The sequence below is a fragment of the Condylura cristata genome, unplaced genomic scaffold (assembly GCF_000260355.1).
Source record: "Condylura cristata isolate star-nosed mole 26May11 unplaced genomic scaffold, ConCri1.0 scaffold00009, whole genome shotgun sequence".
Lineage (NCBI taxonomy): Eukaryota > Metazoa > Chordata > Mammalia > Eulipotyphla > Talpidae > Condylura > Condylura cristata.
Genome location: NW_004567110.1, coordinates 37386531 through 37412636, shown reverse-complemented (window position 1 = coordinate 37412636; position 26106 = coordinate 37386531).

The window sequence follows — 26106 nt, the reverse complement described above, 5'->3', positions numbered from 1 at the left end:
TAAAAAATAGAAGAATAGCTAAGGGTTTCTTTTTATGACTAGCACTATGTCTGTCTATAAGATGTAGGTAGTTATTCAAATTGCACATTCTAAAATTCTCTTTCTAGAATATATTTTAATCCCATCTCATTAAAATTCATCAAAATGACAAGGAGATATAGAACCATCACAAGAATTTGACTTCTGATTTTGTAGAGTGTTTTTCTTTGAAAGCTCTTCTTTGTGGGATAAAATAAACAGGTATCATTTGTGAGTATGTGAGAACTGCCAAATGTCCAAGTAATTGCACGAAAAATGTATTAAGTTTCAGATTTTGGAAGACACAATCTCTTTGAGTCCCTGTTTCTAATCTAAAAGCCAAAAAAATAACTGTACTTACTTTTTAGGTCAATGGAGATCATATTTGTGATAATGTTTACAGCAACCTACAGATGTGACTATATATTTATATCTGATTTTAAAATATAATGGCATTATATTCTACATACATTCCCACAGTTATAGCATAGGTAGGGACATTTTGAATTAAATAAAACAGAAGAATTAAATATGGGGTATTTTTTAATAATATATATTATCTCTATAGAGATAAATGTAGTCCCTTTCTCTTATGGCAAACTAGATGCCTAGAGATCATGAAGATATCAACCCTGCAGATCTTGGATACAATAAATACCCAACTTGCATATGGTTCAAGTCTTCAGTGCTTTATTTTTATCTGTGTTCAATTCCAGGAGATCACTGTACACTAACTAGCCAGTACATCTGTTTCTAGAGTTACCACTAGTATTGGTAACTGATGATTAATATATTGATTTTATGGGTACTTGCTAGAACCATTTTTAAACTATCAGTCCAAGTTAGAAACTCTTACTGTTTGTTGTAGAAACTGATATTTGAAATTCTGAACATAGAGGGGAAAAACAAGTAGTCTATGAAAGAGGCTGCTAATTTAAAACTGTGGTCAGATTATTGCAACTTAGATATGAATAGAGATGTTGTGATTTGAAACACTAGGTTAAATTTTATCAAAATCCTACTATAAGTAATCAGTGAAAATTAGAAACCCTTGCAAGAAAAACCTTCACTTATTGCCAACTGGTAGCATAGTTAGGAGAAATCATAAGAGCAAATCCTCTCATGTTAATGCTAGAAAAAATGCTTTTGATGTTTTAAAACAATTGCAAAACCCTTTCATCAGTACTCCCTTAAAAATTTTTCTTAAAAAAACTCAATAATATAAAATCTACATTTCATAACTGTGCATTATCAAATGTAAAATGGAAGAGATGTATAAGGTTATGTTTGCAAATGAAAAAAGAGGGATAATTTTGACCTAGTTTTTTATGGCCTGTTAGTGGTTAACATGGATATTTGGAGATATTGCCAGAAGAGTGTAACATTTAAGTAAAGAGGAATATGTTCTGCCCTGACTGTGTCACAATAAGCATTTATAATATTAAGCAGATTTTATCATAGTATGAAATTTAATTTTGAATTTATGTTTCCTCAAGTTAAGCTTTCTGAAAACATAGTCTATGTACTACTATGAATTGGATGACAATATCTGTGTCATTCACAGGTGATACAGTAAAGTCAACAGAATTTTAACTTTGTAATCTTTAGAGCATGATATAATAACTATCATTCCAGTTTCAAGTTTATACCGTATTTTAAATGGGGGGGGGTGTGGAATCTTATTGCTATTTAGAGTTTTTCAATATTTCATAATGTGTTTGTATTCTCAAAGACTTAATTTCCTGCAATGAAATCTGTACAATCCTTAGAGGTACTTTTCAGAAGAAAATTTTAATGAAATTGCTGCCCATAAGAGGAAAAACAATTCTATCCAGAGAGAAACACAAAGGGTAATTATTTTCATTATATTGTCAATAACATTTATTGGATGTTTTGAGAAAGCTGATAATGTCTTATTTTTATTTTTTAACAGCCATTGTGAGAGTCCTTACTGAAATGCAGATATATATATCTCTGTAACTCAGAGATAAATGTCTGGTTTAATCTATAAAGTAAACCATGTAGAGCAGAAGAAGGGTTAACCAAATGTGGAGGGAATGAGAGTTTCATTTATGCCTGGATATGAGCTGTAGCAGTAATCTTTCTCTTTTAAAATTATTCAGAGAAATAATTCAACGGTTGCCCATTGAAATGAACTTATAAGCCGTGGAGCTAAAAAATACTCTGCATTGTATATTAATATATTCTGCCTAGTCCCTCTCTTCATTGCAAACCAGCCCATCCCTCTTGTTCTGGTACTATTATAACTACAGTTCTCACTAGGGATTATCCCAGTCATAAGGAACTGCTTTATCAGAAACACACCTACATGGGTGTCTGTGGCTGTGATTGATACAAAGATGCAATTGGAGACAAATTTAGTAGCTGCTAAACTCTAGCACTCTATATAGGTTTGTTTGAACTTTATTTTGCCATGATAGTGGGAGTCAGCCGCTCCTTTCCCCCCAGATTTCCTCAAAGGACGATATTTCAAGAACACCTCCAAAAGTTATTCAACCTATAACCCTAAGAATTTGATTATAGGGAACTATCCTAAAATAGTATGCTTGAACAAATCTGTCATACCCAATCTGCTAGGTGTCTGTTTTTAAAACAATAAATAAAGGACTTATTTTTCTAAATACCTTAATATTCCAATTCAAGTCGCCCATTCTAAAATGCATGAACTCTTCTTATATAATTGTATGTATCTCTTAGAAGCTCTTCTGATTATTCATTTGCTCATTTGTTTGTAAAGGCTTTTTTAAAAAAAAAAACAATTATTAGCTTCTTAAAATAAATCAAGGATAGTTTCCTCTGGAAATTGTCTAATGCATAGCACAGTCCTTACCATGTAGTTAAAAGGTTTCTTAACTGAATGAAGAATTAACTGAAACAATTATTCTTTACCAGAAATTGGTCAGTAGCTCTAATAAGCTCTTCTTAAAATATTCAGGAGGAAAATATCATGAAAGATTTAGGGCAGCCATTTAGCATTATTTATTACTCACTAATGAAATATATCTATGCCTTTGAAACTGTAGGATAGAGAAAGAAAAGATCTATATAACTGGGGGTGGGTAGGAAAGCAAAAAATAAATGTATTTCTAACTTAATTATGAGTGTCTAGTATTACTTCAATATTTTGATGATTTCTGAATTCCTAGCACATGGATCCTTCATGTTCTTTTGTAAGTACAAAAATGTATTTCATTTCCTTAGTAATAAATTATTTTAAATTATCCACAGAATCCATTAGCATAAATAATTGACTCATCAGAAGATATATAACGAGAAATATGGATGGCATGAGTCCAGAATCATACTAAGTCAGTGCCTTTCCTTTTACTAGTTATTAAAAAGCTTTTTCTTATATTCTCAGTTACTTGCCAACTCCTTTTGCCTTTTATCAATTTAGAATTTCAATACCCTTTATCAATCAATTCTTTCTTTCATTTTATTCACTCAACATTCATTTTCAACTATCTAGTAAAATTTCAGAATTGGTGTTGATATTGGAATGTTAATTTTAAAAAGAAATTTTAAACGTATAGAAACCACACACAATCAAAATTGTCTGAAGAAAATTTGAAGACAGTATATTGATAATAGACAAGTATAATAATTTATAGCTTCTGGTGTGGAATTATTTACTATAAACATGTCTGACTATAGACACCCAAAGAAGATGATCTGATATGTGACAAATGATAATGTTAGAAGGAGAAAGACAAATACTAAATGATTCCATTCATATGTGGAGTATAGAAAAACAAAGGAACTGACAAAACTAAACCAAAACATATTCTAGAAACATGATTGCAAAATTAAAATTGCCAGGGGAGATAATGGCAGGAACAAAGTGGGGAGACTCAGTTGTTTATGGTAAAGGACTATAGGCGACTTAGTGGTGCCTTCAGTGTGATGTCAGACATCTCATAAATCACATATGAGGTCATAAACCAATGTTATCTCAATTTTTTTAAAAAAGATTTATTCATATGGAACTGGGGTACAGGCCAGAGATGTGGAGGGTGAGAGGATTCACCAGAGACAGAGAGGGGAGCAGAACAGGCAGATCAATGAAGTACACTGCTGAGTCAGGAGAGGTCTGCCGCGCCATGTGGATCTCCTCCCAGGCAGGCCGGAGTCGAACTCATGCGGAAGTGGCTTTAGCTTCTTAGTGCTATGCTTTAACCTGCTGCGCCACTAGGGAGGGCCCTATCTCAATAATTTTTTTAAAGTAAGGTATATACGTTTTCTTCTATGATTTTGCACTTGATAAAAATGGTTTTAACATAGGTATTAACAAGAAATTAATGTTGAATAATCCAATGATATTCACATTTGTTTAGATTCATGGTCCACGAGTCCTTCAATTTTTTGCATAGGAATTTGGTAAGAATGCCACACTTTAAATGATGTTTTTACTCATTCTTTTCCCTAATAGACAAAAAAGATGCCATGAAACAATTATCTAACATGGGGACATTTTAATTAGTGAATCAATAATCAATAATAAAATACATGATTAGAAAGAATGAAAATAATGTTTCATACAAAATACACTATGAATCCATTTGAATCCCTCTTAGAGAGCCAAGGGGAGACTTTTCATTGTTTCTTGGGTTTCTAATATAATAGAATAAACAGAATTTACTGTACTTGGAGTATATGCACATTTTCCTTTTTTTAAGTCAAAAATACTGTAATTTCATTCTTAAGTGACACTATCTATCCCCTCCAGCATTAATACTGATTTCTATTTTACAAATTAATAATACATGTTACTATTATTACATTATTATATTATTTACATTAATAAATTTATGTTAAAGATTTTCTCTGTATGCTTCCTTAGAATCATGTGTGGCAATAAAGAAACTATATTAAATGAGAATATCTTCTGTTATTCAAATATTTATAGCAAGTTGATTTCCATGGTTAACATACATACTCAAATTTAATTTACTTCTTATGAAATATTTTGACCTTGAATTAGGCTTCTGTGTGTGCTCTGTCAATGTTGCCAGATTCTGCTACTTTATTGAAGCGAACTGTTGTATTTACTTCTGAATTTCCTCCTTTTCAATTTCAATTTCTCGAAAATATTTCTGATTTTAGTTTTTTTTTTGTCATAGACAAATCTAGCAAACAATGCTGACCTAGCAGCTGTTCTTACTTTCTCTAATTTTTGAGCAGTAATATTTTTTTCTAGCCTTCTCTGTTAGATATGACTTATGAAAATGAGACAGATAAGAATTATTCAGTGGATCCCAGAAAGCTCTTTAAAAGAAAACAGGGTCAGGGGCTTGGGGTAAAGCCAGTTAACTTAACTGCCTTACAAGAGCAGATTGTGTCTATCTCATCACAGTCCCATATTTAGTGACATGTTGCTGGAATCTTGACTATAGCATGATGGGAATAGCTACCCCACACCAATCAGCAAATGCTACAAATCAGGGAACATCCCCATCCTCTCCTTACTGATGAATAATTAACACAATGAGATCAGTTTCTTACCAACTGCTTGTTTTTCCTTATTCTTTCATCCTAAAATCGAAGTAGACGGTGAGGCAAACCTATGAGTACCTCATAGTGCAGTGTGATGGTCATATATATCATAACCAGTTTCTGACACTGTTTTTATGGAAGAAAGTTACAATTCTTATATAAGCCACTCTTCACATGGATTTTGCTGCAATTAGGATTCTAACAAATATGTTTGGGATATCTTTTTTTTTCCCCAGATGATCTGTTTCTTATAATATAAAAAAATCAATTATCATTACAGTTGTATATATAATTATCACTTAGTATATAAGTTGTTGGGAGAGTTGGTGACTTGATCATTAGATTCACTTTTCTAGTAATCAGAGCGATTTGCTGATGGTCGTTTATAAGGGCAGATTTCATCTGAAGGCTTACTGGGAATTTGAGGATTTGGGGGTCATTTAAACAATTTTATATCATGAACAATTTCATAATAGTGAGTGGGGTTGATTTTCTATCATAAAATATATTCTCTACTTCCCACAAAAATTTACAGATATCCATATAATAGTAAAATATATGTAAACACAGCTTTCTATACTTTAGCAGTCAACTCATTGCAGAAGTGAGAATATTCCATTATTTAGAAAAACAATGGATTTGGAATATGTAGCAAATCAGTTGTTTGAGAAGAATATGCTGCTAAAAATAGAACAGCATGATTAAAAGACAGTATAAAGAATGTGCATTCTTTTTATAGATGTAACTTAGAAACACAATTTTGAACTATATATATATATATGGTAATGAATTATAATTTAGCAAAATAATATCTAACTGGTTAATGTAGACAGTAATATTCCAACCTTGATTTAGGAAAACTGCATGATAGGTAAATGTTTTTTGTCATTTGATTCTTAAAAGTCACATTGTGTGTATGTGTTTCTTTCACCACTTAATTATATAATTTATAAATAATATTCAGTGATTATCCTTGGTTAGTGTGCCTTGTTTAAAATTGCTTTTTTATTTCCTTTCAGAAAAATACTCTAAGTGTAAATAGTAATACATGCTTTCAGGTAATGACATTATTGATCATTAACAGTTTATTCTTCCATAATATTGATTGTTCTCTTTCAAGTAGTTTTGGTTATCTCCACTACAAAAGGGAAATACTATATTACATATTATGAGGATATAGTATTAGATATAAAATATTTAGGATACATTTTATTTTTAAAAACTATTTATGCATACAAAAACTGGGGTACAGGCCAGAGGTGTGCAGTTAGGGGGTGACAGAGTAGGGAACAGAATAGGCAGATCTACTGCAATACATTGCTGAGGGGAGCAGCAGAGGAGACAGAAGTCTCTGCACCAGGTGGGTCACCCGCTGGTCAGGGATCAAACTTGTGCTGCTTGTGCTTCAGTGGCTGTGGACAGCTTCATAGCACTATGCTTTAACCTATTGAGCAACCAGAGAAGGGCCCTTGGGGATACATTTTCACGAGGAAATAAGCTATTTAGAAAGGAAAACCCTGATGTAGAATTCCTTTCAGCTATTTTCCTGTAGTGTAAGTACATGAAAATTAGGTTTGGCATGCCTAAGCTGAGTAAGAATTATCTCTAAAACTTGTCATGACCACACATTATCCACCTTTTACCAAAGCACTCTGACTTAGTTGGTCTGATATTAGTATGGATCAGTAATTTTTAACTTTTCACCAGTAATTTTTAATTTTTCACAGCATCTTAGGTGTCTGCTGCAAGTAATCCTCCATCTCAGAAGACTAAATTAACAATGGATATTTGAAATGTGTAAAGTTGGAAAATGCTGTGCAAATGTAAGTGGTACAAGCAATCACAGCAGTGAAATAGCATCATTTATCTGAATTCCAAAGGAAAGTAAAAATAAATCCAAAGTCTTCTGTATACATCTTTATATGACCTCAAAATGTTCAGGATGTTTGGTACTGAATGGAGAGGAATGTGATTCATGACTTCTGGTTGTGAATGAAATTAACATTTTTATAAAAGGGTACTTTATTCATCTGCTTGGCTTACCATAAAACATACCACAGTCTGGAGGTAAAATGTATTTGTCACAATTCTAGAAGCTGTGAAGTACTAGATCAAGGTGCCAGCAAGGTAGATTTCATTCTGAAGCCTCTGTTTATGATTATAGGAGCTGCTATCTCTATATATGTTGGGTGGCCTCTACATCTTGCAAGAGTGCCAGAACAAGGCCTCTGATACCTCTTCTTATAAGGACACTGATAGTATCATAAAAGGCTTTACCTTTATGACCTCATTAAACTTTAATTAGTTCCTTAGGGCCTATGTCCAAATGCAACCACATTTAGAAAGTTAAGATTTCAGCATATGAAACTAGAGAGATGAAAAACCATTTATGTGATCATAGCAATGTATGATTTCCTGAATATCAGTTATCAACCGTACTATCCAATTAGAAGAGGAATATATAGGAGAAATTGGGAAATTGTTTTTAACTAGAAATTTTATCACTTCAAAATGATCAGTACTTCAAAAACTAAAGCCATGTGAGACGATTAGAAAAAGAACAAATTCAAGATAATAAATGATATATCTTAAAAATAATTTATATTGTGGAAAATGAGGAAGTAAGTAGAGGCATTAGATACAAAGTATGATTCCATTTAACTATGAAGAAAAATGTAAAAGAAAATATGTAACCAAACAAAACCAATTTCTATAAAAATATGTAAAATTTTTCTTTTTCTTTAAAAAGAGAAGAGAGTTATTTCCCTATAAGAATGAAAATTTTACTTAATGCTGGCTAGTGTATGGTTATATGAGAATTATAAAAGGTATTAGAAATTTAATTGTTGTAATTCTTCCAAAATTATTTTTGCCATATGTTTCAAGTCTTAATAAATATCACTACCAACAGTTTCTATTCTAAACATATGAAGCTAAAAGACTTACCAAAAAAGTCTAAAACTATAGATCCCAAATGTTAATGATAATATAAACTAAAAAATAACAGTATATTTGATGATAAATGATTACATATACATATATCCCATGCATACATACATCAGTTTATATATTCGTGTGTGTGAGTGAGTGAAATAAATGGCAGCAAACACAATTAGATGAGAAGAATTGGAATCAATTTATTATAAGTTACACTATACATGATGTGCTAAAGTGTTATTTGAAAGTAGACCTGTGTTAAATATAAAGATAAATGGCAGCTGCTAGGGCAAACACCAACAACAAAAAATTAAAAAACAATATAATCAATATCCTAAAAGTGGAGAAAATATGAGATCATATAAAAGGCTTAATTATAATTAGAAAAAAGTGGAAGATAAAAATAATAATAAGGACAAATAGAAAACAGCAAAAATATGGTAGGTCGTAATCCAACTATATCAATAATCACTGCGAATATCAATGTTCTAAATGCTGTAAATGTATGACAGCGATTGTAAGAATAGATCACAAAACATGACCAATGGTATGTTGTCTGCAAGACACCCACTTTATACTGGACATATAGGTTAAAAATTAATAGAGATATATATTCTGAAGTGACTCTAATTTGGAAAAAAAAAACTTTAAGGAAAATTATCAAGGGATAAAGGAGGATATTATATAAAGAATAAGTGGTCAGTTCTCTAAGAAGAGAAGATATAACAATACTTAATGTGCCTGTATCTGAAAACAGTATCACACTACATGAAGCAAAAACTACAAGCAGAGATAGATGAATCTTCTATCATTATTGGAGACTTCAATGCCCTTCTCTCCAAAATGGACAAATCCTGTAGACAGAAAATCAGTAAAGACATAGTTGAACTCAACATTATCATCAATCGACAGGATGGATATAAAGGACATCTATAGATTATTTCATCCAACTAAAGCAGACTATACATTCTTCTCAAGGTTCACATGGAACATCTCCCAAAATAGACCACAGCATGGGCCATAAAACATACCTTAACCAATTTGAAGAATAGAAATCATACAATGTCTGTTCTAGACAACAGTAGAACAAGACTAGAAATCAATACAGAAAAGTAACTGGAATTTCCCATATGTGACATCAAGCAGAGCACTACTAAATAATTGGTCAATGGCAAAATGTCAGGAGTAACTATTTTTAATTAAATGAAATATCAACCATCTCAAAAATATTGCTTTAGGTGGGAGATGTTGATAATAGGGCAGGGTATGCATGTGGAGATAAGTATACAGAAAATTTTCTCTACCTTTCTCTCAAATATTCTGTATTCCTTAAAATGCTCCAAAAATAACTATAGAATATCTGAGGAGCAAAATATTCAAAATGAAGTTCTCAAAAGGGCATATGATGCATGAAGCCAGCTTACTGAGAAATGAAGGTAAAGCAAAAAATGGTCTGGTAATGTGTTAGGTAAAATTCTGGCCACCCGCAGCGGGTTGAAGCACAGCACTGAGAATCTGGAGCCACTTCCGCAAGGGTTCGATTCCTGCCTGCCCTGGAGGTGACCACATGGTGTGGTGGACCTCTCCTGGCCCGCCCGCTGCTCCCCTCAGCAGTGTACTTCGTTGATCTGCCTGTTCTGTTCCCCACTCTGTCTCTGGTGGGGCCTCTCGCCGCCCCTGAGCCTCTGGCCTGTACCCCGGTTCTGTATGCACAAATAAATCTTTAAAAAAAAAAAATTCTGGCTACCAACTAACACAAAAACTAAAGCTCTATTTTCAGTGCTACCTAGGAAATACCATGGCAAAAAAAAAATAGTCTATTGAAAAAATATTCACATTCTTATGTATATTATTAAAAAGTCATTAATAAATTGTGAATATATATACTTATATATATGTGTGTATGGATATATATATGTATATATATATAATACTTTAAGTTTTTAAGTATATTTCACAACACTTGGAATAAGTAATAATACTCTTTTCATGAAACTACACTCTGTCTTGCTCTTTGCAGTGTCTTAGAAAAACCAGATAGCTAAACATTAATAGAAATAGATTGCCAATACATAAAAGGTTTCTTTTCACTTTAATTGCTGCATGACATTTCAGTTTACAGGTAATATATATCTTTAATCTGGACAGCACAGCCTTTAACTTGCTAATGCTAAATGCTCACTAAAATGAACAACCTTACATTTACCAAAATCTAAACTGGGGAGAGAGGCTCAAAGCTGAAGCATTCATCTTGATAATAGCCAAGAATTCAATTGAATTTGTTTTCCAAAGAACTGAGTCACATTGAGCTATTTTCGGTATATTTTATGGTTGCTTGCTCAAGTCCAGCTCTCAAAGAAAATTGTTTTCATATTGTAGACACAGCTAAAATACACTTAGTTCAGAGAATATCAGAATTAGTTCATATTTTTATGTTGCCTAGTACTCTTTAAAAAATATGTTCATTCTTAAGAAAATGTCCAGCACAAAGCACACATCCATCTATATCATAATGCAAGGTATTTCCATTTTGTTATTTATAAATTTAGAGCTGTTTAATGTTCACAATTTACAATGCTTTCTTCAGACCTGTCTTTGATAAATTTGACAATGCTTTTTAAGTGTGTGACACAGTGACTTTGCTTTAAAAAGTCATCTTAGCTTTAAAAAGTCATCTTAAATATTGTTATCTTAAAACTGGCATAATAGACATCAGAAAACTAAATGTCCTCTTCAACTGGTTCTGATTGTAATGTTTGAATGACTGAATGGAAGTAAATCATTTGGCCTCTTTTTTCAACAATATTAAGTTTGAGCAAGTGTTTAGTACTCTGTGATGGAGGGTGTATCGATAGAAAAAGAGCAGATTATCAAATTGTTGGAGCCCTACCTACTACTGATGGAGCATATGATAATTTAGCAGTCAATCTGTGACAATTAGAACTCAGCAGGCATTTGATCCCTCTGAGTATATTCAAAATAGTTGGAATTGGAGTATATTCAAAATAGTTACTTTCACACAATAAAGAATTATGTCTTGAGCACCTACTATGTGATGGTCCAATCTGTTCTCATTTCAATGATGAGGAAAGACCATTTCAGAGAGTTTACGTCACATATTTGGCTCTTTAGTTGATACTTGAGTTCACGATTTCCTAAATCCAAGGCCCTCCCTGATGGCACAAGGGATTAAGTCTTAGTTCTGTGAAGCTGCCAGCAACCACTGCAGTACAAATTCAATCCCCAGCCAAGGAGCTAACTCAGGGCAGGTAGCTGCTCTCTATCCAGTTTCTGCTCATAGGCAGGGGGCCATATATTCAGGAAGTCTCGCTTCTTCCCATGGAACCAGTATCGTACAGCTACACATCAGTACTTCTCAGGTTCTAGTACTGATGGCATGGTCGGTCAATGGACACTCTAAGGACAATGACATGAGGAAAACACAAACTCTACCTCGGGTCCACAATGCAGATAGAATTTATTAATTTGGAAAAAAAGAAAGCATGGATTTTAGTGGAAAGTTTTATTACCACAGACATTTTCTAATCCACATAAACCTATCCCTAGTAGATAATTTAGTTCCTGTTTATTTTTAATGTTACAATTTTTTACCTTTTAAATTTATTTATTTCCTTATGTTGTTCATTTTTTACAGTATTTTATTTGTCTCCTCAGGTATAGTCCCCGTAACTCTCCCACCACTAATAGCACCATGATCCATAACCACAGTCCTTTGTGCTCTTCCCTCCCCTGCTTTAAACCTTAGATCTATGGTCAGGTTGCAAGTTTCATCACATCTTTTGTTTCATCTAGTATAATCATTTTTGATATTGTGTGTGTGTGTGTGAGGTAACTGTAATAACAACAACCAACAAATTATAGGCAGATACAACATATCCTTCCAGGTAGGTCAAACAACAGCAGTCCATGACTTATGTTCCCAAGGAAAAAAAAAAAAAGAGTAACTATTGTCTGTCTAAAAGAATTGCTGGATTTTCAAGGCTATTTTTAAAGGTTAGATCCTCCCCAAAAGCTTCATACTGAGGCAAAGTATTAGTTTTGTACAGATAATAGTGGGATTGGATGTGAGGAAGAAGGCATATGAGCAAAGTGAGGAACAAGCGTTCACTGTGATGCCACCCACATCTACATAAACATGACCAAGGTGACTGAAGTTGGCGAGTGAGAATATCAGAAAGGAGTGTTACATAAAGAGAGGAACATAGAGACTGACACAATGTCCCCTCTTGATTATTCAGGGAATAACTGATTTGAAAGTGCACATGAGGAATTTATTCAAAGTTTGAGTATCACCCAAAAAAGATTAGATACAATAGAATCCACACCTCACATGGGACTGTGAATAGTATCTATTCCCACTAAAAAGCTTGGAAAACTGCACATCACAGTTTTCCCAGTCTTGCCTTCAGACTGGGAAAGGCTAGGCTCTGGTCTACACTTAACTTTAGTTTGACCTACACCTAACTTTAGTCCTGCTAACAAATTTTAAAAGAAAGTGACAAAGGGTCAAACTGTTCTTAGGTATCGTAATTGTGTCCCTTAATAATGTAAAGTTTAAAATACCATATGCAAAGATATCAAGAATTCATAGAAATATAAAACTATGATCTAAATGGGAATAAAAATTCATCAGTTGATACTAACATTCTGTTTTCTACATTTGTCATGGAACACTAGATTTTAATGATTTATTCCTGTTTTCTTATTTATTCTCTTTCCTCTATCTTTTGCATAGCACTTCCTGGATCTCACCTACCATGTATGATCTACTATTTTTCTTCGTGATGGAAAACAACTTGTGACCTAGTCAGTTCCATCGCAAACAGTGTTGCTATCATATCATTACTTCCATTTCCATATTTACCTATTCCAGAACAGCAACTTGGTCATCAGTAATTTAGTCCCATGTAGAAATCTTTCTTTACATGAATTCCTTTAATGCATTCATCTTACACATTTTATTCCAGAGCTTTCATTCCTCTGATATCTCTCAGTTCATAGTTTATGCTTGGAATCTCTTGTGGTAACAAGAAACTTTAAAAGTTTTCTCATAGAAAAAGAGTATGAGTATCTAATTTTCTCCAGTTGTTTTGTTAAAATTAAAAGAAAAAAGCCTTGAGTCCAAAAGTAGCACATGGCAAATTAGCTTAAAATAGGTCATTTAGGAAGAAGGTAGTAATTCAATTGATTATTACAAGAATTTAAGTGCCTAAATAATCCATGGTGAAGTGTGAGAATGAAAATTATCTTTATGAGGAGTACTCTTTTTCCTCATGTTTTGCAGTTAAACTTAGATTTGTTATAATTTATATTTTAATTCCTTTCAAGATAATATGTTTGAGAAAATATTCCCAATCATCAGGAAAACTATCATCTTTTCTTCATTTTATAAATGTTTCTTACAATTATGGAAATTGCCTTCAAAATTCATTTAATATTCATATTGGAATAAAGCATCTGCTGTAGCAGATGGGGCAAATGACATCGAGTTCAGCTGTTTAAATAACCCTTAAGGATCAATGTGTAGTTTACAAAAATAATTTGTAATTCATTTTGGATTAATTAATTTGAATTTATGGTGTTTCATAAAGGCATACTGCAGCTGCTCCCAGCACTGAATTGATTATATTCAACTAGTTACTCCTTTTAAAACATGCATTTTGACAGAAAAAAGACAATGCTCCTCTCTATTCATTCTTTATCTTGATCTGTGAACACAGTCTTCAAAAACAATAAGAAAATATTGTATACCTGTATGTGACAACTTATTTGCATAAGTACCTGGAGATTTACATTTATATACTTGGAAATTTCATCAATCCAAGTACAGTATATATAGATACAGATATAAAATGAGTTTATTCAAACATCTTTTACTACATCATTTTTTTGTTTTTTTCCCCACTGACCTCGACTCTGTAAGATATGGAGAAAAGTAAATGTGTATTTTGCACTCACAATAAAAAGACCTGAGATAATTTAATTCTATTTTTGGATGAGGTTTAAGAGAAATGATAACTATAATTTAGCTCAAGACTTATAAGAAACAAATGCAATCATATGTAAAAAGAGACTTTTCTGGCTCTTGTGAGAATTCATTAACTACTAGAGCCACTTTTCAATCTTCCTTGGCTGAGGTTAAATCTTCAGAAAATTTGCTGAAAAAAAAATCTCACATGTAATTTACTTAATTAAAAAAAAAGGAATTCTGGTACATAAAATAATTTTGTAACAGAGACATCTCCATAAAGGGAGATAATATTCTCTGCTTCACCTAATGAGGCGCAGAGCTGAGCAACCAGATGTAGCTGTTGATAAGGAAGCAGGAGATATTCAGAGAGACACCTGGAGAAGAAAGGCATGCTTGCTTCTTGCCCTTGGACTTGCATCATGCATTTGAGGGATTTGGAGAAGACACATGTCTCCTGAAGAGGCAATTAGGTGAGAGAACCATGAGGAGGCTAACAGTAGCAACTTTTATTATGATTGGTACTATAATTTTGTTCCTTTCATCTCAGACCTCCTGTCCTCTTCTGCTCTTTTCCTATGAATCTCCACCAGAAAGTGCCTCAGACTTGTGGTGAACTTTTAGCCTCAGCACCCCCATTTTGGGCCAACCCTGTTTGGGCATTTACCTAAGAGAAGGTGGGTAATTGTGGGGTCCCCAGACTTCTTTGTTATTAGGGTAAGTGCCCTGATGCCCAGTGTTCCTTCTGGTCAAGCTAAAATGTAAAGTCAAGCAAAGAGATTCTCACCAGGACAAATGCCCTCGTATGGGGAACACACTGGGGAACCAGTATCTGCTGAAAACAGCAGACAGACTTCGGGGGGCAAGACTCAGCTAGAATACCTTACTCGTAAAGATTAGCAAAACAGGTAACAATAAGGATCAGAGACTGTATGCTTTGATTAGGGTGAACATTAGAGCCCCCCGAGCAACAACCCATGGTCATTTCACCCCACTGTATACCAGATGATAACAATTCCCTGATAATGTACCCCCACAACATGTACATTTCTCTACGTACTTGTCCATCTTCTCTAAACCTGGTTTAAACATGAGACGGCCCATAGACTGGAACTGCACTTGTTAAAGCTGTAGGCCTCTCTCGTGTCGACTTTGAGTCTTCCTCTCATCCTGCATCACTTTCAACACTGATGCCCCTCAAGACAACAGGTAACTTTGGGTGTTTCATTGAGGAACTATTGTCCTATCTTCATTTTCTACGCACACTAATCTTATTAGAGTTCTTTCATACTAAGAGTGTGCTTTATGTGGTAAATGGAAGAATCACTTTAGAGGATTCAAGTTCAGAAGTCCCAGATGTCTCCCTGTGTCTGCTTGTGAACAATTTTGACTATAGTAAATGTTTATAGTGATTACTGTTGCATTCTGCAATAATTTTATTCATACTTTTATTACAAAATTTAGACAATATTTTTTACCCTTCTTGTATTTCTAACTGAACATGGAACTACATTAGTTAAATCATTATGAACCTGCAGTAAATATAGATGGTTTCAATTTATTTCTTTAAAGATTTATTTATTTATGTCTATAAAAACTGGGGTAGACCAGAAGTATGGAGAGTGAGAGAATTCACCAGATAGAGAGTAGGGAGCAGAACAGGCAGATCAACTGAAATACACTGCTGAGGGGAGAAGTGTGTGGGACAGGAGAGGTCAGCTGTGCCATGTCGGTCACCTCCCTGGCTGGGGGCTGAACTGATGTCACAGTGGCTGAGGACAGGTTCACAGTGCTGTGTATTTTTTATATATATTTATAACATAATAGTTTATTTTTACATAATTTTGTACATTTTTTTCCCTCTCAATTGTAATTCCCGTGGGCACAGTGCTGTGTTTTAACCCACTGTACCACCAGGGAGGGCCCTCAATTTTTTTTTCATGTTATAAAATTAGGATTACCACCAACCTGAATTAATAGATCACTAATTCAGTTTTTAGAAGTTTTTCCCCATTATTTTTATACTTATGTATTTGTTAACTTTTATTTTTCCCTCCACAATATTACCTGTACTCATTCCTCATCTGCCTCCCTCCTGCATTCACTATACCCTTTGGTAACCATCACCTCTTATAGGTAGGAATGAAGACTATGAAAAACAGTCTGTAGGTTTTTACACACTAAATTCTTTCTGAATGGAGAGGTTTTATATAAGACACAAGCCAATCACATAAATCTACAATATTTTAGTAGGTGAAACCTACATTCCAATAACATAAGCATATGAACCACTGACTGCAAACCATGAGGTGGAGTCTGGGAGACCAGGGTGCAAGCTATTGTCTTTCATCCAGAGCTCTCCCGTTAGTTGTCAGCTTCCAGGGAGAGTGGTCACTCATCACCAAGTGTTGCCAAAACTTGAAGAAGGCTTTGAAGACCCCACCCCGACCACAGGCATGGAGTTCACAGCATTTTAGACTGGCTTAATTCAGCTATATTTATATTGCTCTCAGAGATGTTTTATCAAAAACACCTGTTAGATTTTACTTTAGGCTTGGCCTCTCATTACAGCTAGGCTTTTATCTAACCTTGCCTGGCTCATCTGTTTATTAATGTCCTGGTAGATAAGTGCCAGATTTAATTGGCAGAATGAGTAATTTCATTTCAATTATTCCCACTTCCATATCACCATAATACCAGTACATATAACAAGCCTTTCCTCCTTTATTGTTTATCCTATAATTCCCTAAAGCAATTTTTTAATGTTTTCACTACCTCCTAGAATACTAATGTCAATATTTTCATCAACATCACCCTTGATCTCACTTAGTTAAAAAAATAATGTGGCTATAAACTTCATTTAGTAAATCATATTAGTTTTAGAAAAAAATAAGTTTATCTTTTAACAGAAATGAATCATTCTATTAATTACACATAAAAACACAGGAATTATTTTTCATGCTTCAGGTGACACATAAAAAATTAAAAATCTAGTTGACATACAATTCTAAAAATGAAATAAAATCTCCAATATAATAAGACAAATGGGCAAAATTATGAGCATATAATTTAAAACAAGGTGCTATAACTAACTACTAAGCAGATAACAAATGTTTTTAAGTTCTGTAATCACCTTGAAAGTAAAATCACCAAAAATATTTTTCACCCTACAGATTGGTAGAAATTTAAAATAAAACATATCATTCACACTGAGAGTTGATGACAATGTAAAGAGAGGTAATCCCATACATACATTTTGGTGGGAGGAAAATGTACCGAGCCATTTTAAAGATAATTTGATTGTATCTATTGTATATATCCTTGAACTCAGCAGTTTCACTATTAATCCAATTTCTAGAAAAATGTTCTAGAGAGATGATGAAGAAAATATCTGCAAAAAGAAACACTAACAACAGCTCTAAGTGAAAGACCAAGGTGTAGCCCAGAACCTCCAAACTTGTGTACTAAAGGAATTCTTCTATCTGCCTCATAAAGACAACATATACTCTTAGTATATAATATCTTTAATACAATGATTGTACATAGAGTTGGGGGAAGAGAAAGGATATAGTTTTCTAATGAAACACCTAAGATTATCTTTCCCCTCAGAGGTAAGTGCCTTGCCAATGTGGGCCCAAAGCTTGCCATAAGTCTAAGCCACCTTCTGACAGGAAAACATAAAAAGGGGAAAACGGAGCAAGTCTGAGATGAAAAGACTCAAATAAAAGAACAAATCAAAGGCTGTCATGGTCAATCCCCCACAGTTCAAGAGTCTCTACATAATTAACCTTTGTTTCCCCTCAAGTTCTCCAAGGCCCTTATGCAAGTGCAAAGCTGAGAAGCATATTCACATATTTTTCTGCTCTGTGAGTCTCTCCTTCAAGTCTTCTATCTTCTTCTGTACTCAACTGCACCCTTCATTAATTGGGGCAGTTAATACAGAAAATCCCCCTTTTTATGGACACTCTTGTAACAATGCTTCTCTCAAACACATCCATAATTTCTTTTTTAATTTGGGGTGAGACATTTACTTTCTTGGTATATTCCCTTACAATGACATATTCTCACTTCCACCAATTTGTGGAAAGTAAATTAGGACAGATTTCCTTTCCATTTAAATTGTCTTTTTCAGTCCTTAAGCTGTTCATGAGTTTCTTTTAGATTTCTACCATCAATAATCTCTTAACATGCTGACAGAGGAAGTTACCAAGAGGTATTTTTATCTATCTTTATATGATTTCATTTATTATGTGCTGTGATATAGCTGCAATAATATGCTAGAGTATCATCTCAACTTTGTACTGAAAAAAAAAAAAGAGAGAGAGAGAGAGACTCAAAACCTGTGGAAATATTTCTATATTCCATTTCATTACCTACTGAAGTCATGAAATGTTAAAGTTCTCCATTGCTTAAGTTATTGATGTACCACATTACACAGATGGAGCAGAATACTATTTCACCCTAATAAGATCTTCACATGAGTAATATGCCTGCTTCTTTCAACACATTTAAATTATCCTTCACAAACTGAATTTTGATAAATATTTAAGAAGACATTTCCAGGCTCATACAAACAGTTCAACATCATTATAACAACATATTTTATAGTTATTAGTTTTTGTCTTACAAGTACTCATAATAAAATTCTTGTTCACACAGAAAAATCAGCACCTGTGATAATTGGCAAAAGATAATAAAAGCTGGCATGTACACATGAACTTCAGAGTAAGTTATTAATGTGTGTATAGCCTATTGATTTTTCATTGAATACTTATATATTTGAGAAAATTTCTACATACAGCTTCTGATTATTAAATATTAAATGCTCATTAATATTTGTGTAATTTGAACTATGATTCAAAAATCAAGAAAAGTTTACAGATGAAAATGTGCAACTAGGCAGAGAATATTGCAGTGTTCAAGCACTTTTTTCTATAATACAGACGAGCTGCAAATGATTGATTCATAGTTGCAGTTCATTAAAGAAATATATAATTATTTGGGTCATCAATGGAGTTACTACTTCATTGGGAAAACTTAGTACTTATGTGTACACTGTTTTACTCATTTAAACTGTGGTCACATACATAATCAGTGCACTTAATTCAGGAAATAGAATAGATGCTTTCTAAACCACATCAATGCAACACAGACCAAAGAAAACAGCTTAAAGACATTAGACATTAATATATTACAGCATTTCCCCCCCAAAGCCCTGTTTTTCTCCTCATGACTACTGCAAAGCTCATTTTAAGCCACTATGTAACTGATTTGTAATTCCTTCTACTTCAAAATAGTCAAAAACTCTCATTTTTTCCTTCCTCCTAATTTCCCCCACTTTTAGTTTTTATGATAAACACATCTACTCTCTTAAGCTTTTTTTCCCCAAGAATATAAATTGTGCCTCACATGTAAATGCATTTTCTTCTGAGACAGACAGATGTGTACTGATATCTGCTTAAAAAACTTGGATAATCACATGTGTTCTTGGTCTCTCTCTCTGTCTTTCCCTCCCTCACATGTTCTCTTTCTCATCATATCAAACCCTGAAGCCAGTCCCCATATGCTCTAAATACAAAGAATGGCACGAACATTTTAAACAATTAAAAGTCTAGTTTTAAAATGCATTTTCATTTTCTATCTACTGTTACTTATCAACTTCTCATCTATTTTATCAATTATATAGTAAATCAATGCACATACATGTTCTTTGTCTTTACTGCCTCCTAACAACTCATCTACATACCAATTATCACCTCATTACTTTAATGGTACTTATGAGTATTTTAATTATATTCCTGGAGATTTAATGTCTAGACACGTTTTCCCAGTGTTTTATTGACTGATATTTATTAAGGAAATATTGGTTTACAATATTTGCATTTCATATATAATATCTGTTTTAATTACAATAAATAATTTAATTGCCTTTAAGCATTTTTCTGTACATCTGCAAATATGAATTGACTTTTATTTTTAAATTTATATTTTTTATATTTAATAATTCTAAGAATTTTTATCTATAACATCCTTTTATATTCATAAAATTAGACCTATGGACAAATAATGCAAAAATATACCAAATGGATGAAAACTTTCCAAGCATTTTTATAATCTAATCCTGATAAAGAAATTCCTTTTTTCTTTGTATGTGCATAAGTGATGGTATTAATCACAGTCATAGTTTTAAAGGATGGAATTTATACTTAGAAGGGTGACTATTTGTTAAATCATTGAAGAATATGCCTATGCTTTACAAATAATATCCTATAATTTGTAATTTTCCATATTTGGAAAGAGATAACAAAATACATTTTTCAACATACTACAATCTTACATTGTTTCGAATTAGTCAGTATTAGGGAAATAAGATTCAAAATCATTCTTATAACCACAGCAGTTTGAATCGGTCATTAGGTTGACTGCAAAAACCAAGTGCAGCTTTTCTATAGTTGAGAACCTATCTAAACAGGGTAGGTACACAGTGTGTGTTTTGTTGCTGTCTAAATATGTTGTTCAACATGATACTACTCTACATTTGGTCAGAAAATCTTGCCATTTTCAAGATGTATCCAGGGTTAGATTCCATAATTATTAGTTAAATTAATCAAAATTATGTGGTTTCTGGTGTGTTTATTTCAAATTTTGCTTAAGATATACATTCTCTGATAATTGTGTTAGTCATTTAAGTCACTATAAATAATAAAAATCATAAACATTATTATTTTTCATGCACTGAATAAGAAAATTGTGGATATCTAGTCCACTGGATTGCAACATACTATGGGAATGAACATCTCTCACAAGAGGTGAGTGTTTTGATTATGAATCATCATTGCTTGTTCTCATCTAAGTAAAATCTGACAATAATGAGTTCAATTAAATCTGCAGATATAAGCTATATGTCCCATAACATATATCTGTAAAAAAAGGTAAGCATTTGAATTCCATGTATTAGGTGCACTTATGTGAATGAATTAGTAATCCTCCCAATTCGGTATTTAGAGACATGAGCTATTTGCTATCTATTATAGATGTACTGAGATGTTTTCAATCATAATGTACTTATGGGTTTTGAAATATGCATTCCTGAGAGGCACTCCTCAGATCACCTCTGTGGCAAAAAAAAAAAAAAAAGACCTAGGAGCCTGAAATTTGAATACATCCCTGATGATTATTATTCAGTGCTAAATCTGAAAAAAAAAAAAATCCTGCAACTACAAGTCCTCAAAGGTCATTCACCCCAGTAGAGCTACTTCTCCCCCAGGTCCCTATCCTCAGGACCAAGTTAGGACCTGTAGAGCACAAATATAGCTTCCGAACTGGTCTTTGAACATAGACAACTCGTTCTAGAATTGTGCATTTAATTTCTATGCTAAGGAGTCTCTGGGCTTCAGTTTCTCATTTGTAGTCAGAAGTTATAGCTCTTATTGCTCAGGTTATAGAGCCTATATAACAATTTTCTCCAAAATCTTAGGGGAATGTTGAAAACACTGAACTAAATAAATGAATGCTAAATTAGCTCTAATTTTTTTTACTCTTAAAATAAACATCATATTTCAAGGACTTCTGTGTTTTTATTAGTTTCCCATTATAGTTTCATTCAGGTTGCTGATAGGCAAAAAGGAATTATTGCTTGGGGCTTCCAAATGTATCTGCTGACTCACAGATATCTCCATTAGCACAGTCTGAATTGTAGCCAGATGTGTTTATGAGATTCCCTCTTCTAAGTCTCTAGTTACTAGCTTCCCTGATATCTTCTCTGCTCCCATTTCATGGTATTCTTTTTTTTTTCTGCCTTTACGAAATTACTCATTTTGTTAAAGCTACCTCTATCTTTCACAAGAACTTGAACTTAATATTTGAACTTAATGTTTGATCTTCCTAACAGTCACTCAACATTTTCATACATTTCTTGCATTCTTTATCTAGACTGTAATCACTTTGAAAACAGGACTCATATCATATTTGTGTTAGTTCTTACACCTAACACACAGTCAGTGTGGAAGAACATTTCACATAAGGGTATAAATGAACAGTTGATGGGAGTCAGTGAATTGAAATCAAATGAGATGGCAATACTTCCATAATACAAAATCATGTAAATTCCAAATCACTGACTCCCATCAATTTTAAAACAAGCAGCCTTCAGTTTTATACAGAACACAACATGAGGAGTCCTTAGCATTCTTGAACATATTTAAAATTAAACCAGCTCATTAATTTTATCTTTTCTATGCTTACTAGAATGAACATTTTTTAAACAAAGTATATTATAAACAAATGGACATTTTATGATGTTATGAAATTATGTAAGATACTAAGCCATATGGCACACAAATCTTGTGTTCATAAACAAGTCCATCTATATAAGAACATCTTATAATGTTCTCTATATGTAGCATCCTTTTTAGAAGAAACAGTTAATAAAAGTAAAAATGTTTGAATATAATTTTCTTTTTTTTATATCATTCTTCATTTTGTACATTTTTCACCTCACTTGTAATCCCCATGGTCCTCCCATCACCAATTCACCCATGTGCCATCACCATAGTCCAGTGAACTCTTCCAACAGGGTTAGATCTCATTCCCCCTTCGTCCCCCATAAAATGTCTCTGGTTTATAGTTGTTCATTGTTTTCATTTTTACTCTATTACATTTGACGTTTCATGGTAACAGAGATTCACTAATCAAAATAAGAATGAAATCAATGATATAGTGATCTAATGTTGAGGCTTCATTTCATAAGGTCTTAATCTCTGCACTTTGCTCAGCTGAACAAAGCTGGGAGACAGAAAGTATTCAATGGATAAAAAAGGAAACCTATAAAGTCGCTAAATGAGCAGGATTATTTTTGTTAGGAAGACTAAAAGAGGGGGCCTCAAGGATTTAGAGAATTCTGAGGAATGTGGAGACAAGGCACAAACACCCTGGGCACCTCCTGTGTGGAGGCTTACCAAAGCCTCGTGTCCCAGCAAATAACCGCCTAGAGACTAACTTCCCCATCATGAAAAAGCCCACGAAAAGCAGGATATAAAGGAGAGCCTCGCACATTATTTAGGGGCGAAGGAGCTTTTCGTCTTGGTTCCCATTCTCCTTTGTAGGGTAGTCACTAAATTTTCCTTTTCTATCTTTCATTTTGGCTCGGTGAGTGTTTCACCCACCTGCCTCCGACCATCATCTCCAATTTATCTTTTCTCCAATGTGTTTTTATCAGAATTTCGGCTGCTCATTTTGCTGTTGTGATAAGAAATTAATAAATGATAGGTCAAATAATACATTTTAAAACCAATGCAGAATTTCTGATTGTACCATATGTCAACATGTCTACTACAGGTTAACCCTGTCATTAAGAACGCTCAAGAAATAGGAAATTAAATGTCCCACAATCTTCAGAATAATCAAAACAGACAGATGGGATGTGGGAGGAGGAAACTTGCAATAAATGACTGTACCTGGGAGTTTTCTCTTTTGTTTATTTTTTTTCTTTCCCTTCTGGCATAGACCCAGGGTGATCACCTTATAGTGTCGTGATAGATTTTTAAAGGCAACAAAAGTCAGGCTGGAAAAAAAATTGTCCCTGAAATCCACAGCCATAGAAAATATCCTGGTTATTATTATTATTTCTTTCTTTTCTTTTCTTTTTTAAGATTTATTTATTGGCCCTCCCTGGTGGCGCAGCAGGTTAAAGCACAGCACTAAGAAGCTAAAGCCACTTTCGCATGAGTTCGATTCCCGCCTGCCCTGGAGGTGACCACATGGCATGGCAGACCTCTCCTGACCCGCCCGCTGTTCCCCTCAGCAGTGTACTTCATCGATCTGCCTGTTCTGCTCCCCACTCTGTCTCTGGTGAAGCCTCTTGCCGCCCGTGAGCCTCTGGCTTGTACTCTAGTTCTGTATGCAAAAATAAATAAATCTTAAAAAAAAAAATTTATTTTATGCAGAACAGGCCCATTGATGAAGTACACTGCTGAGGGGAGCAGCGAGTGTGTCAGGAGAGGTCTGCCGCACTATGTGGGTCACCTCTGGGGTGGGTGGGAATCGAACTCATGCTCAAGTGGGTTTAGCTTTTTAGTGCTGTTCTTTACCTGCTGCGCCACTAGGGTGGGCCCTGTTATTGTTATTATTTCAATTAAGAAATGTTCTTTCAGTTAAACTCACAGAAAATAAGTATCATGTGCAGAGAGATCCATTTTAAACTTTCATTTGTGCTCTCCCATCCATTACTTTTTCCAATTATTAATATATCATAGTCGTACTCTACATTTGTACAGTTGATAAGTAAATGCTGAATCATTATTAAGACGAAAGTTGTGTACATAAAAGTTCGCTCTGTTGTACAGCCTATGGGATTTGACAACTGTTTACTGACATGTGTCTACCATCACCCTATGATATGAAATAGTTTCACTGTCCTAAAAATTCCCTTTATTTGATAGTTGTTTTTCTCCTCCATTGACCTCAGTTCCTGACAGCCACTGACTTCCTCATGTCTCTATACATTTTCTGTTTTCTAGAAGTTCCTATAATAGTACTTACCTATTATGTGCATTTTTTTGTTTTTCTTCCTTATTTTTTAATTGATGGGGTCCCATTATTTTATTGCTACAAAAGTATTTCTTTAGAATAATTATTTTGAATGTCTACAATTTCTAAGAAAGACATGATAAGGCTGCCTAGCTTAGTGTTTGTTGTTGCCTTTGAATAAAATATACTCACTAAACTCATTATACTGGAAGTGGAATGTATAAAGATTTTAAGAATTGGAAAATAGGAGATTTCTGAGGACTTGCTTAGGAACAAAACAATTCACAGATCAAGCTATACACCTCCTCATTTTGGGAGAAAAAAAAGACAGTAGATCAGGATCATTTTTATATATAAGATCTTGTAACAGTGATGCTCTGATAGTTCTTCATTTCCTTTCATTTAGAACATGTGTCTTTTAACCTCTCAGGCTCTTTTATTGCCATCATGAAAGTAAGAAATCAATAGGTGCTAGCTAATGAGATATTATAACTTTTTGGTTTTATACTAGCCCTGCAAGTTTGCTATATTTTCATGAAGGGGTTGGTCTTAAAGTCATCTATATTTCTTGATGTGAAGATCAAATGGAGTATTCCTTTATTTAAATGAGCAGCCAGCATAGATAAGCACACTTAATTATAGGTTTATTTTGTCTCTTTTATTGTTACAGTTCCTTTCATAATTTTACTGTCTGTTTCAAATTCACGGAGCTTTTCTTTCATTTTTAAATTTCCTAATGCAGGACATTCTGTAATGTATTATATTCTTGTGGTATATATGATGACTTAGATCTTTAATATTTTATTTGCAAAATCAAATTAGTTTTACATTTATATCCTATTCCTTTGAAATATGTGATGGCCCCAGTTCTAATTAGCTCTTTTACGTAAATTTGATAAGCACATAAAAGCTCAAATAGCTTTATTTTGACTTATTTCCATATCAAAACTGAGAAAATTTAACTCTGTCTAGACTATATCTGTCTGTGAGAGGGATAATCTGTCTGTGAGAGGGATAATGGCACAGTGCTAACAAAAAAAAAGTATTAACTTATAAAGCTATTTGTTTTTATTTGTTTTATCATGGTATCATTATTTTACAATACTGTCCATGATTTAGGG